The sequence below is a fragment of the Mustela lutreola genome, chromosome 4, assembly GCF_030435805.1.
Source record: "Mustela lutreola isolate mMusLut2 chromosome 4, mMusLut2.pri, whole genome shotgun sequence".
Classification (NCBI taxonomy): Eukaryota; Metazoa; Chordata; class Mammalia; order Carnivora; family Mustelidae; genus Mustela; species Mustela lutreola.
The window spans coordinates 91,900,321-91,913,346 of record NC_081293.1 but is presented as its reverse complement, the minus strand read 5'-3'; the positions used below and the strand labels follow the sequence as shown (position 1 = coordinate 91,913,346).

The 13,026-nt window shown below is 38.6% G+C and overlaps 1 protein-coding gene across 8 annotated transcripts in view; it reads right to left on the bottom strand.

The window, feature by feature from the left end:
• LOC131829122 (conserved oligomeric Golgi complex subunit 2-like) overlaps positions 1-13,026 on the bottom strand; it is a 30,017-nt gene that overhangs the window by 11,420 nt on the left and 5,571 nt on the right. The gene's annotated exons all lie outside the window — the stretch shown is intronic.

Below are 13,026 nucleotides of genomic sequence, written 5' to 3'. Positions count from 1 at the left end.
CCTCTCTCTCTGCCTGCCTCTCTGCCTACTTGTGATCTCTGTCTGTCCAATAAATAAATAAAATCTTAAAAAAAATAAAGATTGGATTGGGAGGGAGACAAACCATAAGAGACTCTTAATCTCACAAAACAAACTGAGGGTTGCTGGGGGGAGGGGTGTAGGGAGAGGGTGGTAGGGTTGTGGACATTGGGGAAGGTATGTACTATGGTGAGTGCTGGGAAGTGTGTAAGCCTGAAAATTCACAGACCTGTAACCCTGGGGCTAATAATACATATTTCTAATAAAGAATAATAAAATAAATATACAATAATACACAGTATTATTTACTACAGTCACTATGATGTACATTACATCCCCAGGGCTTATCTTATTAACTGGAAGTTTATACCACTGGACCCCTTCATCTATTTCCTTCACAACCTCGCCTCTGGCAACCACCAATCTGTTCTCTATGACTTCATTTTGTTTTGTTTTTTAGATTCCACATGTGAGGGAGATCATACAGTATTTCTCTTTCTCTGTCTGACTTATTTCACTCAGCACAATATCCTCAAGGTTGTTGCAAATGGCAAGACTTCCTTCTTTTTATGGTTGAGTAATATTCCATCGTATACACACACATTTTCTTTATCCATTCACCCCGTTGGTGGACACTTTAGTTATTTCCAAGTCTTGGTTGTTGTAAATATTGCGATACTCACTACCGTGAGTGTGAGTCTTGCTGGCCGCTAGAGCCAGGTGATCTAGAGGTATACCCTGGGTAGCAACTGCAAACCTCGGGGCATCATACGAGCATTCAAGCTCCTTTCCAGGAGATACCAGAAAGCAGAAGCGAGGCAGAGGGACAGCGCAAAGATGGTACCCATCAGCTCCATCTTTGGAGAATACCTTACTAGGCTCCTAGATCCAAGTTAAATTAGATGCCTGCCCCCTCAGGGCTTTAAGATAAGCAAATGAGCCTCTTTCACAGAAATCTAAACCCATTTCAGACTGCTGCTTCTGTGCTGAGTTCCAGGGTGGGTCAGTCTACTCGCGCAACTGCTTTAAGAACTCTTTCTCAGTTTGCTATAGCCTTGTGGGTCTCATGGGTGCAAGCTCTTATGGCTTTCAAAGCTGGATGTCTTGGGATCTTGTCTCTTAGATGTACGTCTTGGAAGTTGGGGTGCCAGAAGTGGGGCTCAAACCCTTTGCTCCTCAGGGAGAAGCCTGGGATTGTGAGTACCCTCCCAATCCCAGGTCGCTGTACCAGGGGTGGGGTTTATGGCAAGACTGATTCTTACTTCAACATAGGTTTTTTTCCTTACTCACCTAATGTGTAGGAGTCACTCAGCTAGTTGTAGGGTTTTTTCCACAGGAAATTTTTCCATATGGAGCTATAGATTCAGTGTGTATTTCATAGAAGAGATGAGTTCAAGATCCTCCTATGCCACCATCTTGAATGGAAACCCCAGACCTTCTCTATGTATGTGTGTACACACACATATGTGTACACACACACACACACACACACACACACACAAATATTCATGCTCTTCTAAACTATTTCCCATCTAGGAGCACCTGGGTGGTTCAGTGGGTTAAGCCTCTGCCTTCGGCTCAGGTCATATCTCAGGGTCCTGAGATTAAGCCTCACATCAGGCTCTCTGCTCAGCTGGGAGCCTACTTTCCCCCTCTCTCTGCCTGTCTCTCTGCCTCCTTGTGACCTCTCTCTCTGTCAAATAAATAAATAAAATCTTAAAAAAAGAATAAAAAAATAAAAAATTAAAACCCATTCTATTAAAAAAAATTTCCCATCTAAAAATATAACTTGAATGTCTTTACGTAAAACACATACATTTCTATTAATATTTTATGTGCATGCTGAGTGTCCCATTGAACAGATGTTCCAAATCTTTCATAACCTATTTCCAAGTATTGGTCTCACAGGATTAGCTATCCTGTGTTTCCCCTTTACAATACTGTGATACCCTGGTAGGCTTATATGCTTAGAGGCAATAAATTACTATCTACTTCCCCTGTGACTCTGCTACTCCATGACCTGTTTAGTCAGCAAGAATCAAATGTAATGATTCCCAAACTAGTTAAGGACACCTACACTTACTTCGTAATTATATAGCTTCATTAAACACTATGTAAACCAACAAAATATGACTGCCAAACAAAAAAAATCACTGTTCTTTTGAAAACTAACATAGCTACTTTGGAAAGATTTGATACAAAGAAATCAATAAGAAAATTTTTGCTAAGTTAGGTATGGGTGAGATGACCAAGTACCAGGCAGGGAGGGAGTGATCACAGGATTCTCACTCAATTCAGTTAAAGAAACTGAAACTGAATGCAAAAAAAGACAACATAGAAAGCTTTTTTAAAAAAGATTCTTTTTATTTATTTGAGACACAGACAGACAGTATGAGCAGGGAAAGGGGCAATGGGAGGAGATTCCCTGCTGAACAGGGAGCCCAATGCGGGACTCCATCCCAGGACCCCGAGGTCATGACCTGAACCGAAGGTAGATGCCTAACCTATTGAGCGACCCAAGTGCTGTGATAACTCAGAAATCTAATCTGCAGGCCAGTTTCCAGAGAAAAGACCTGGCACTGTTTCAATGGAAAATAAATGTACATATATTTTTTCCAAATAAAATGCTAAAAACTGTATGTACCATTACCTAAGAGTACTTGTTTAAACTGACTTTTTTAGTTAATCAACCAAAGACTGACCCTGCTAGTGTCGGAGAGAAGGACTTCATACCAAACCGTAATTTCACAGTCATCTACAGAAAGCCACCTGCTCCTTACACTGGTGACCAAATTAGCCTGGATCTTTCTCTCCTGAGACCATCTCAGACCTTACATCATAGTTATGTAGTACATCACGGGAGGGGGTCTCGGTTCATAATCCTGGCCATCCTACTCACCAACTGTATACCTTTAGGTCGATCACTTTCCCTGCCTCAGTTACACATTGTTGAAGTTCTTGAACTTCATGATGGCATTCTAAATTGTATAACTGGGGTGCCTATGTGGCTCAGTTGGTTAAGCATCTGCCTTTGGCTCAGGTCATGATCCCAGTCTCTTGGGTTTGAGTTCCACATCAGGCGCTCTGCTGAGCAAGGAGCCTGCTTCTCCCTCTGTCCCTTCCTCCTGCTCCCGCACTCTCTCACTCTCAAATAAAATCTTAAATAAATAAATAAATAAATAAATCATATAACTTAGCCTCAGTGAACAAATGCTATTAGGTAATATTAGTACTCAACTTACCATTTATGCATTTGTTCTCAGATAAACAAAAGTTGCATAACACATGACTAAATAACTCGGAACATCTGTGAATACTGGGTTAGGCAGCGTTTGCTGTGAAAAGCAAACCCAAACTCACAGTGCCATAATAGAGACCCATTTCACTTAACCAAGAATGGTTTTACTACTTTAGGAATGGTTTTACTTTATAGTGTAGATTTCCCAAGTATTCAAAAAGAAAGTATTTACAACCCACACATTTATGGTCAACTGATTTTTCACAAGGATGCCAAGACCATTTAATGGGGGGAAAAACAGTCTTTTCGAGTGCCTACTACTGGGACAAGTGAATATCTACATGCAAAAGGATGAACTTGGAAGAGCAACTTCACACATACACAAAAATATAACTCAAAATGGATCAAAGATTTAAATGTAAGAGTCAAAACTGTAACACTCAGAGAAAACAGGTGAAAATCTGTATGACTTTGGATCGGGCAAAGCTTTCTTAGACATGATACACAAAGCAATAAGAAATATTAGATAAGCTGAACTTGATCAAAATAAAAACTTTCATGTGTCAAAGGACACTACGGAGAACGTGAAAAAACAACCCACAGAATGGGAGAGAGTATCTGCAAATCATTTGTCTGACAAGGACCTAATAACCAGAATATGCAAATATACTCTTAGAACTCAACAACAAAAAGACAAATAACCTAATTTAAAAACAAGCCAAAGATTTTTGAATAGACATTTCTCCAAAGATGATACACAGACAGTCAAGAGCACATGTCGGGATGTTAGACATCCTTAGTCATTGGGGAAATGCGAATCAAAACCACATGCAGATGCCACGTCACACCCACTAGGACACCTATGGTAAAATAAGAAAAAGAAAAAGAAAAAAAAAGAAGAAGAAAAGTGCTGGCAAGAAGGCGGAGAAGCTGGAACCCTCCTGTATTGTCGGTGAGAATGTAAAATAGTGTGGCTAAGGCAGCAAACAGCTCGGTAGCTCCTCAAGAAGTTACACACGTACAATTACCCAGCAGTTCTACGTCTAGGGGTATGACACCGACAGAACTGACAACAGATGTTCCTGCCACAACCTGTACGTGAATGTGCACAGCAGTGCTGCTCGTAACAGCCAAATGAGTATATACCCAACGTCCATCAACTGATGAATGGATACATAAAATGTGGAAGAGCCTCTTACACAACCATAAAAAGGAATAAACTGTTACATGCTACAACACGAGTGAAGTCTGAAAACATTCTACTCTCAGGTTAAAGGAAGCCAGACACAAAAGGTCACGTGATATACAATTCCACTGATATGAGATGTTCCAGAAAAGGCAAATCCATAAAAACAGAAAGTAGATTCATGATTGCCAGGGAATAAGGGGAGGGGAGAATTGGAACTAAGAGGTTTATTTTTCGGGTGATGGAAGCATTCTGGAATTAGACAGAAGTGACGTATGTACCATATACACAGTAAATATACTAAAAACCAGAGAAGAGTACACTCACTTTAAAATGGCAACTATTATGCTTTGTGAATTATATTTTGATGAAAAATGAAACAACTTAAATATCAACAAGTTAAATGCTAGGATACATTAAAAAAAATCCAAAGTAACACTAATCACAGGAACAATGGAGTAGCTACATGAATTTCAGACAAAGCAGATTTCAGAGAAGGAAAATTATCAGGCATAAAGAGCAGCATTACATAATGATAAAGAAATCGACTGACCAAGAAGACACAATTATCCTTAATGTATGTGTGCCTGATCAACACAGGTGAGACACAACCTAACAGAACTGCAGGGAGAAATAAACAATTCCATTATCACAGCTGGTGACTTCAACACTTCTCCATCAGTAATGGGCCGATCCAGCAGCAGGGCAACAAGGATCTGACAGATGTGGACATTCAGTCCAGACATGGCACACTCAACACCACCATCAGTTACTGTACAACAGACGTACACAGACAATTTCGCCCAGTAATAGTGCAACACACATTCTTAAGCTCATATGGAACACTCATTAAGACAGAATAATTCTGGGCCACAAAATACAACAAATTTTTAAAAATAAAAATTATACCAAGTATGTTCTCAGACCGCAATGGAATTAAAAATCAGTAACAGAAGATAGCTGAAGATGTCCAAAATACATGGAGATTAAATGACACACTTCTAAATGACAGGAGACCAGTCTCAACAAAATACAATGTAGTGAAATGTGTGGAATGCTGCTTAAAGGGAAAATACAGTACTGAATGCAAATATTAGAAAAAAAAAAGATTAAAGTCAATAATCTAAGCTTCCATTTTAGGCAACAATGACAAATATCAAATCTAAAGTAAGGAGGGGCTCCTGGGTGGTTCAGTTGGTTAATCATCTGCCTTTGGCTCAGGACATGGTCCTAGGGTCCTGGGACAGAGCCCTGCATCAGAGCTTCCTGCTCAGGGAGGCTGCTTCTCCCTCTCCCATTCCTCCTGCCTGTATTCCCTCTCTCACTGACTCTCTCTGTGTCAAATAAAATCATAAAAAAAAAAACCCTAAAGGAAGTAGAAAAAAATAAAAATTAGAGCAGAAATCAATGTAATTAAAACCAGGAATTTTTTTTTTAAATCAATAAACCCCAAGTCTGTTTCTTTGAAAACATCAATAAAACAGATACACCCTTAGCCAGGCAAACAAAGAAAAAAAGGTAGAAGACATAAATTACTAATATCAGATGAAAGAAGGGAGGGCTACTGCTAACAATCCCAATCACTGTAAATTCAACCAAACATTTATGGAATACTACACAATTCTCTAAAATCTCTTCCAGAAAGTAAAACTACAAGGAATACTTTCTAAATCATTCTAGGAGATCATTATTACCCTGACACCAAAACCAATACTACAAGAAAAGAAACTACAAACCAGTATCTCTCATGAACACAGACACAAAAATCTTCAACAAAAATTAGCAAATAAAAGCAAACACTATATTAAAAAATTATACACCAGGATCATGTAGGATTTATTCCAGTTATGCAACATTAGAAAATGTTCAACATTAGAAAATCAATGTGATCCATCATATCAACAGAAAAAAAATCACATGATCATATCAATGAAGGGAGGAAAAAAAGCATTTAACAAAATCCACACCTCTTCATTATTAACCCTCAGGAAACTAGGAATAGGAGGACTTCCTCAACTAGATAAAGAATGTCTCCAAAAATCCAAAGCTAACATGATATTAATACTGAGAAAATAGAAGACAGGGAATCAAGGCAAGGATGTCCCTCCTACTACTACTATTCAATACTATACTGGAAGGCCAAACTAATGAAATAAGGTAAGAAAAGGAAACAAAAGGTATACAACCTGGGAAAGAATAAAACTTTGTTGACAGATGACATGACTGTCTACAGAAAATACAAAGACTTCACACCCCACACCCACACCCTCCTGAAACTAGTCAAGTGATTATAACAAGATTGCATGATACACAGTTAAAATACAGAAGTCAATTGCTTTCCAATGATGTATCAGACAAAGGGCCAGTATTCAAAATTTATAAAGAATTTATCAAACTCAACATCCAAAAAACAAAAAAATCCAGTCAAGAAATGGAGAGAAGACATGAACAGACCAAAGAAGACATCCAAATGGGCTCCACATCACTCAGCATCAGGGAAATACAAATCAAAACCACAATGAGACACCACCTTACATCAGTCAAAATGGCTAAAATTAACAAGTCAGGAAACAACAGATGTTGGCGAGGATGTGGAGAAAGGGGAATCCTCCTACACTGTTGGTGGGAATGCAACTCTGGAAAACAGTATGGAGGCTCCTCAAAAAGTTAAAAATGTAACAACCCAACGACTTAGCAATTGCCCTATTAGATGTTTATCCAAAGTACACAAAGTGATTTGAAGGGGCAAAAGCACCCCAATGTTTATAGTCAAACTATTGAAAGAGCCCAGATGTCCATCAACAAATGAATGGATAAAGAAGATGTGGTACACACACACACATACACACACACACACACAACTCAGTCATCAAAAAGAACAAAATCTTGCCATTTGCAAGGACATGGATGGAACCAGAGGAAGACAAATACCATATAGTTTCAGTCACATGAGGAACTTAAGAAACAACAGATGAATATAGGAGAAGGGAAGGAAAAATAGAAACAGACAGGGAGGCAAATCACAAGAGACTTAACTACAGGAAACAAACTGAGGGTTACTGGAGAGGGGAAAGTTGGGGTAACTGGGTGAGGGGTATTAAGGAGGGCACTTGTTGGGATGAGCTCTGGGTGTTGTATGCAACCAATGAATCACGAAATTCTAACCATGAAACTAAAAGTACACTATATGTTAACGAGATTGAATTTTAATTAAAAAATTTAAAAAGTCAATTGCTTTCGTATATACCAGCAATGTACAAGTGGAATTTGAAGTTAAAAATGCAAGACCATTTACATTAGCATACCAAAAAAAATTAATACTTAGGTGCAAATCTAACGAAATATGCACAAGATCTATGTGAGAAAAAGTATAAAATTCTGATGAAAGACAACAATCAAGGTAAGATGTGAAGTGGAGAGAAAGTCCATAATCTTGGGTAAGAACACTCAATACTGTTAAGAGGTCAGTTCTTCCCAAACTGATCGACAGACTCAATGCAATCCCAATCAAAATGCCAGGAAGTTATTCTGTGGATACCAACATGTTGACTCTAAAATTTGGATGGAAAACTGGAAAACCAAGAGTCCCAGAGTAGTCAACAAAATATTAAAGAGGGGGAAAAAAAGGAAATTGAGGATTGTCACCACCCAATCTCAAGACTTACTATTAAAGCTATAGTGATTAAGATAGAAGGTGCCTGGCAAAAGAGACAGGTGCTTGGAACAGAGTGGAGAGCCCAGAAAAACATCCACACACACAGGCAAAGGCAACTCAATGGCAAGGACAGTCTTCAACAAATGGAACCGAACAATGGGACATTGATAAGACAAAACAAACAAATGAAAAGAATAAAAACAAACTTTTCACACCTTTCACAAAACCTAAACATAAAATGCAAAACTTCTTAAAGATGACATAAGAAAAAATGTAGGGATCCTTGGATTTGGCAATGACTTTTCAGATATAAAACCAAAAGCATGATCTATGAAAGAAAAAATTGATGAGAGGGACTTTGTTAAAATTAAACTTCTCTGTAAGACACTGTTAAGAGAATGAAAAGACGGGACACCTGGGTGGCTCAGTTGGTTAAGCAGCTGCCTTCGGGTCAGGTCATGATCCCAGCGTCCTGGGATCGAGTCCCACATCGGGATCCTTGCTCCGCAGGGAGCCTGCTTCTCCTTCTGACTCTGCCTTCCACTCTGACTGCCTGTGCTCGCTCTCGCTCGCTTGCTCTCTCTCTGACAAATAAATAAATAAAATCTTAAAAAAAAAGAGAGAGAGAGAATGAAAAGACCAGTCACAGAGTAAATATCTGCAAAACACATCCATGGTAAAGGACTTAAAATAAGAAATATAATATAAAGATGTCTTAGTAGCAACAAGAAATCAAACCTAATTTAAAAATGTGAAAAGAGCGGTGGCTGGGAAACCCAGTCAGTTAAGCATCTGCCTTTAGCTCAGGTCCTGGGACTGAACCCCACACTGGGCCCCCAGCTCAGCGAGGAGCCTGCTTTTTTCCCTCTCCCGCTGCCTGCTGCTACCTCTCCGTGTGCTTGTGCTGTTAATAAATAAATAGAATCTTTAAAAAAGAAAAAAAAAAGAATCTGAAAAGATGCTCAACTTTGTATGTCATTAAGAAATTGTAAATTTAAACAAGGTACTATTACATATCACATAGAATATAAAAAATCCAAAGCACTAGTAATACCAAATGCTAGCAAGGATGTGGGACAACCGAACTCTCATTCACTGTTTGGTCAGAATGCAAAATGGGAGGCACTGTGTGAGACAGCTTGGCAGTTTCTCACAGAACTAAACACATTCTCACTATAAGATCAGTAATTGTGCTCCTTTGTATTTACCCAAAAGAGCTTAAAACTAGTGTCCACACAAAAACCTGCACACGGATGTTTACAGCAGCTTTATTCTCTGAAGTGCCAAAACTTGGAAGCAATCCAAATCTCCTTCAGTAGGTGAACAGGTACACTGTGCCACACCCACACAATGGATTATTCGACAATTAAAAGATGAATTATTAAGCCACAAGACTTTGAAGAACCTTAAATGCATATTGCTAAGTGAAAGACCAGTCTCAAAGGCTAAATACTATATGATTCCAACTCTATGGCATTCTGGAAAAGGTAAAAATTAACCAACATTTTTATTTTTATTTATTTTTTGGGTCATCTCTATACCCAATGTGGTGGCTAGAACTCACAACCCCGAGATCAAGAGTCAGATGCCCTAGCAACTAAACCAGCCAGGTGCCTCTGAAAAGGTAAAACTCTAGACAGTTAAAAGATCCTGGGCTGAGGGGTGAGCGAGGAGGGTGCAGAGAGAGGAGAAGAAACAAATAGATGAGGTACAGGGGTTTTCAAGGCAAGGAAACTAGGCTGTAAGATACCAACAGTAGGTAAATAACATTATACATTTGTCAAAACCCACAGAACTATAGAAAGAGGAGTGAACCCTAATGTAAACCATGGATTTTAATTAATACTGTATCAATGCTGGTTCATCAGTTGTAACACATGTACCACAACAATGTAATACATTAATAATAGGAGATAGTGAAGTTAGAAGAAAAATATCTTCTCTTTGTACTCAGGGGTATTTCCTATCTGAACCCAGTTAAAGTACAAATCCCCCAAAAGGCCAGAAGTTGGGAGATCACAAGAGGTGTTGGAACACAGGAAAATAAATGAGCAAACCAGACAAGCTGCAGGTAATTAAGAACCATTAACCATGAGAGAAGCAGTAACATCACTCAAAATTAAAACCAAGTAGAGTTTAAAAGTTTAGCTACTTTACTAACTAGCTGCAATCAGGGATGGCAAACAAAGACTAATTAAAAGGAACCTGGGAATTAATCATTTAAAACTTACCAATAATCTGAAATTAGTAGCTTTAATGCTATGAAAATTACATGGAATTTGGAAAGATTGAAGTTCTCTAAGCTGCCAAGAAGTAAAACACTCCTTCCCAGATACATGGACTTATAAAATCACTATATAGTATCTCCACAAGAAGCAGAATCCCCCAGAACCATCACTCTGTAATGATGAGAAGTACAAAGAGGGCATATGAAATTTATGAGCTCTGCCCTGAAACATGTCCCATTTCATCGAAACAAAAAACCAAAATAGTTAAGCACTAATCTGCACACTACAGAGGGGTTGAAAGACATAGAAAGATTGTGTGAGCTCACATATGTGTGTGTTTCCAACCATTCTTGAAAACAATGTCCCTGTATATCCCATAAATATTCCTCAAATATTTATCATGCAACTCCAGCTCTGCTCTAAGACCTGGGGACACAGTCATGAAAAGAAAAGACAAGGTCTCTGCTTTTAAGGAGCAGATATTCTAATGCAGAAATGAGAAAATAAATATGTAAACAGACATTATATCAATGAACAGTGATCAAATAGTGATTAATGAATAGTGATCACAGCTAAAAAGAAAACAGGACACAGTAAAGGTTGAGTGACAAATGGGATGTATTTTAACTTGGATGAACCAGGAAATATAGAACAATGAGTTGAGATCCAAATGACACAAAGGAGCTAGCCATAGGAAGTGTGGGAAGAGTGTTCCTGCCCAAGGTATCAGCATGTATACAAAAATGTCCTTGGAGCTCTTCCCTCCAGCCCCTGCTCTCAAATCTCTGACCCAGCTAGGTGGGGACATAATCTAGGACTTGTGTCTCCCAAAACTCATTCTAAATCTTTGTTCGGTGACTAAATTATTCAAGCTTGAGAAATTAAAAACATATGCTAACAAGATCTTCCCACCATCTACAGAGAGATCATCTTAAAAGCATCATGAAATAGTAACACTGAAATTCTAAAAAACTTCTGTTCTAACATTTTAATCAATTTTATATCAAACTCCTTTGTTGAATTTATATACCCATTTGACATATTTATGAAGAGATAAAAAAAAAAAAAAACAAACCCTACATTCCGTAAATGTATTTATCCATCTAACAAATATTTGAGTACCTAATTACACTCTGTTCCAGCTGATTTCTTCTCTTTATCTCTTTTTTCCCCTCAATTTAACACCAATCATAATCTATGTAGCCTTTTAGTTCGCTTTTCAAAATTAATTTCTTGAGCTATTTAAAGGAATTATCCAGTGCTAGAGTTCTCAACACTGGTCACACATTAGAATCACTTAAGGAACTTTTTTTAAAAAAGATTTTATTTATTTATTTGACACAGAGAGAGAGATCACAAGTAGGCAGAGAGGGAGGGAATCATGCTCCATGCTGAGCAGAGTGTCCCATGCAGGGCTCGATCCCAGGACCCTGAGACCATGACCTGAGCTGAAGGCAGAAGCTTAACCCTCTGAGCCACTAAGGTACCCCCTCACCTGAGGAACTTAAAAACAAAAAGCCCAAAGGGCACCTGGCTCGTTCAGTCACTGGAGCATGCAGGTCTTGATCTCAAGGTTGTGAGTTCAAGTCCCATGTTGGGTAAAGAGATTACTTAAAAAAAAAAAAAAAAAAGAAAGAGCCCAAGCCCCAGTTTGTGATTAATTTGTTTAAATGTTTCAAGAAATTTGATGCTACATGTTGTAAGACTAGTTAAATAACAAAAAGATATATTTACATAATACTTCTTGCTCTCAAATTTTGAACAAAGAACTTACTAATAATCAATAACTTAGTAGGCCAACATCTTATTTAAATAAGTTTTATAGTACTACAAAGAGTGAATCAGAAAATCAAAAGCAAAGAGAAATGGGCATGGTGTGAACATGGGGAAGCAAGAGAAAGCAAGCAAGTATGTGACCGGGAAGTGAATGCTTAGCTCTGAGATCCTTCTCCGAGAGAAGGACAGATTAAAACCTAAAAAGAAAGAAAAGAAGGATCCCATGCACTCAAGGAAAGAGAAGTCCCCCAACATCCCTCCTGCTTTTTCCAATATAAACACACAGCTGGGCCGACTTACCACATCCTGGTTGGTACCGACTTTATCAACTTTTCTATTTAGGCCAAACTTGACTGGTCAATGATGGATGGGCTGTGTGCCAAGTGTACCAGTTGTACAACTGACTGTGTAATGGCTGAAACTGAGAAACCGGGGTGAAAGTATCAAGAGGCTCTAAGGATTGCGAAAGAGCCAAGATTCAAACAATTACCACGTACACACAAGACAAACTATGCAGATGACTGCTCAGTACGGAAGTAATTCAGAGGTGTTACACTGTGGCATCAGCTGACCCAGACCCAGAAGATTGCTGGAGTTCCCATCATGGACATCTCTAACCATATAGACGACAATGAGTGAATGCCAGATGATGATGGAGCCCCTCACTCCTATGTCTTAATAGAGTTCCTCAGCTCTCCTTTACCAACTTTTCTTGTTGCCAGTTCATACAAGCAATTCTCCTTACCCAGTTCCTCTGTTCTGAGCTATGGCTAAAGACACTCACTTTTTTATGTTTTGAAACTGATTATCTTGTACCATTTTACTTTTTGTTGCATCTTTTTATAAATCAGGTGACCGCTCACAAGACAAAAAAAAAAAAAAAAAGGAATGGAAATGAAAGATCAAAAGGGAGGACAACAACAAC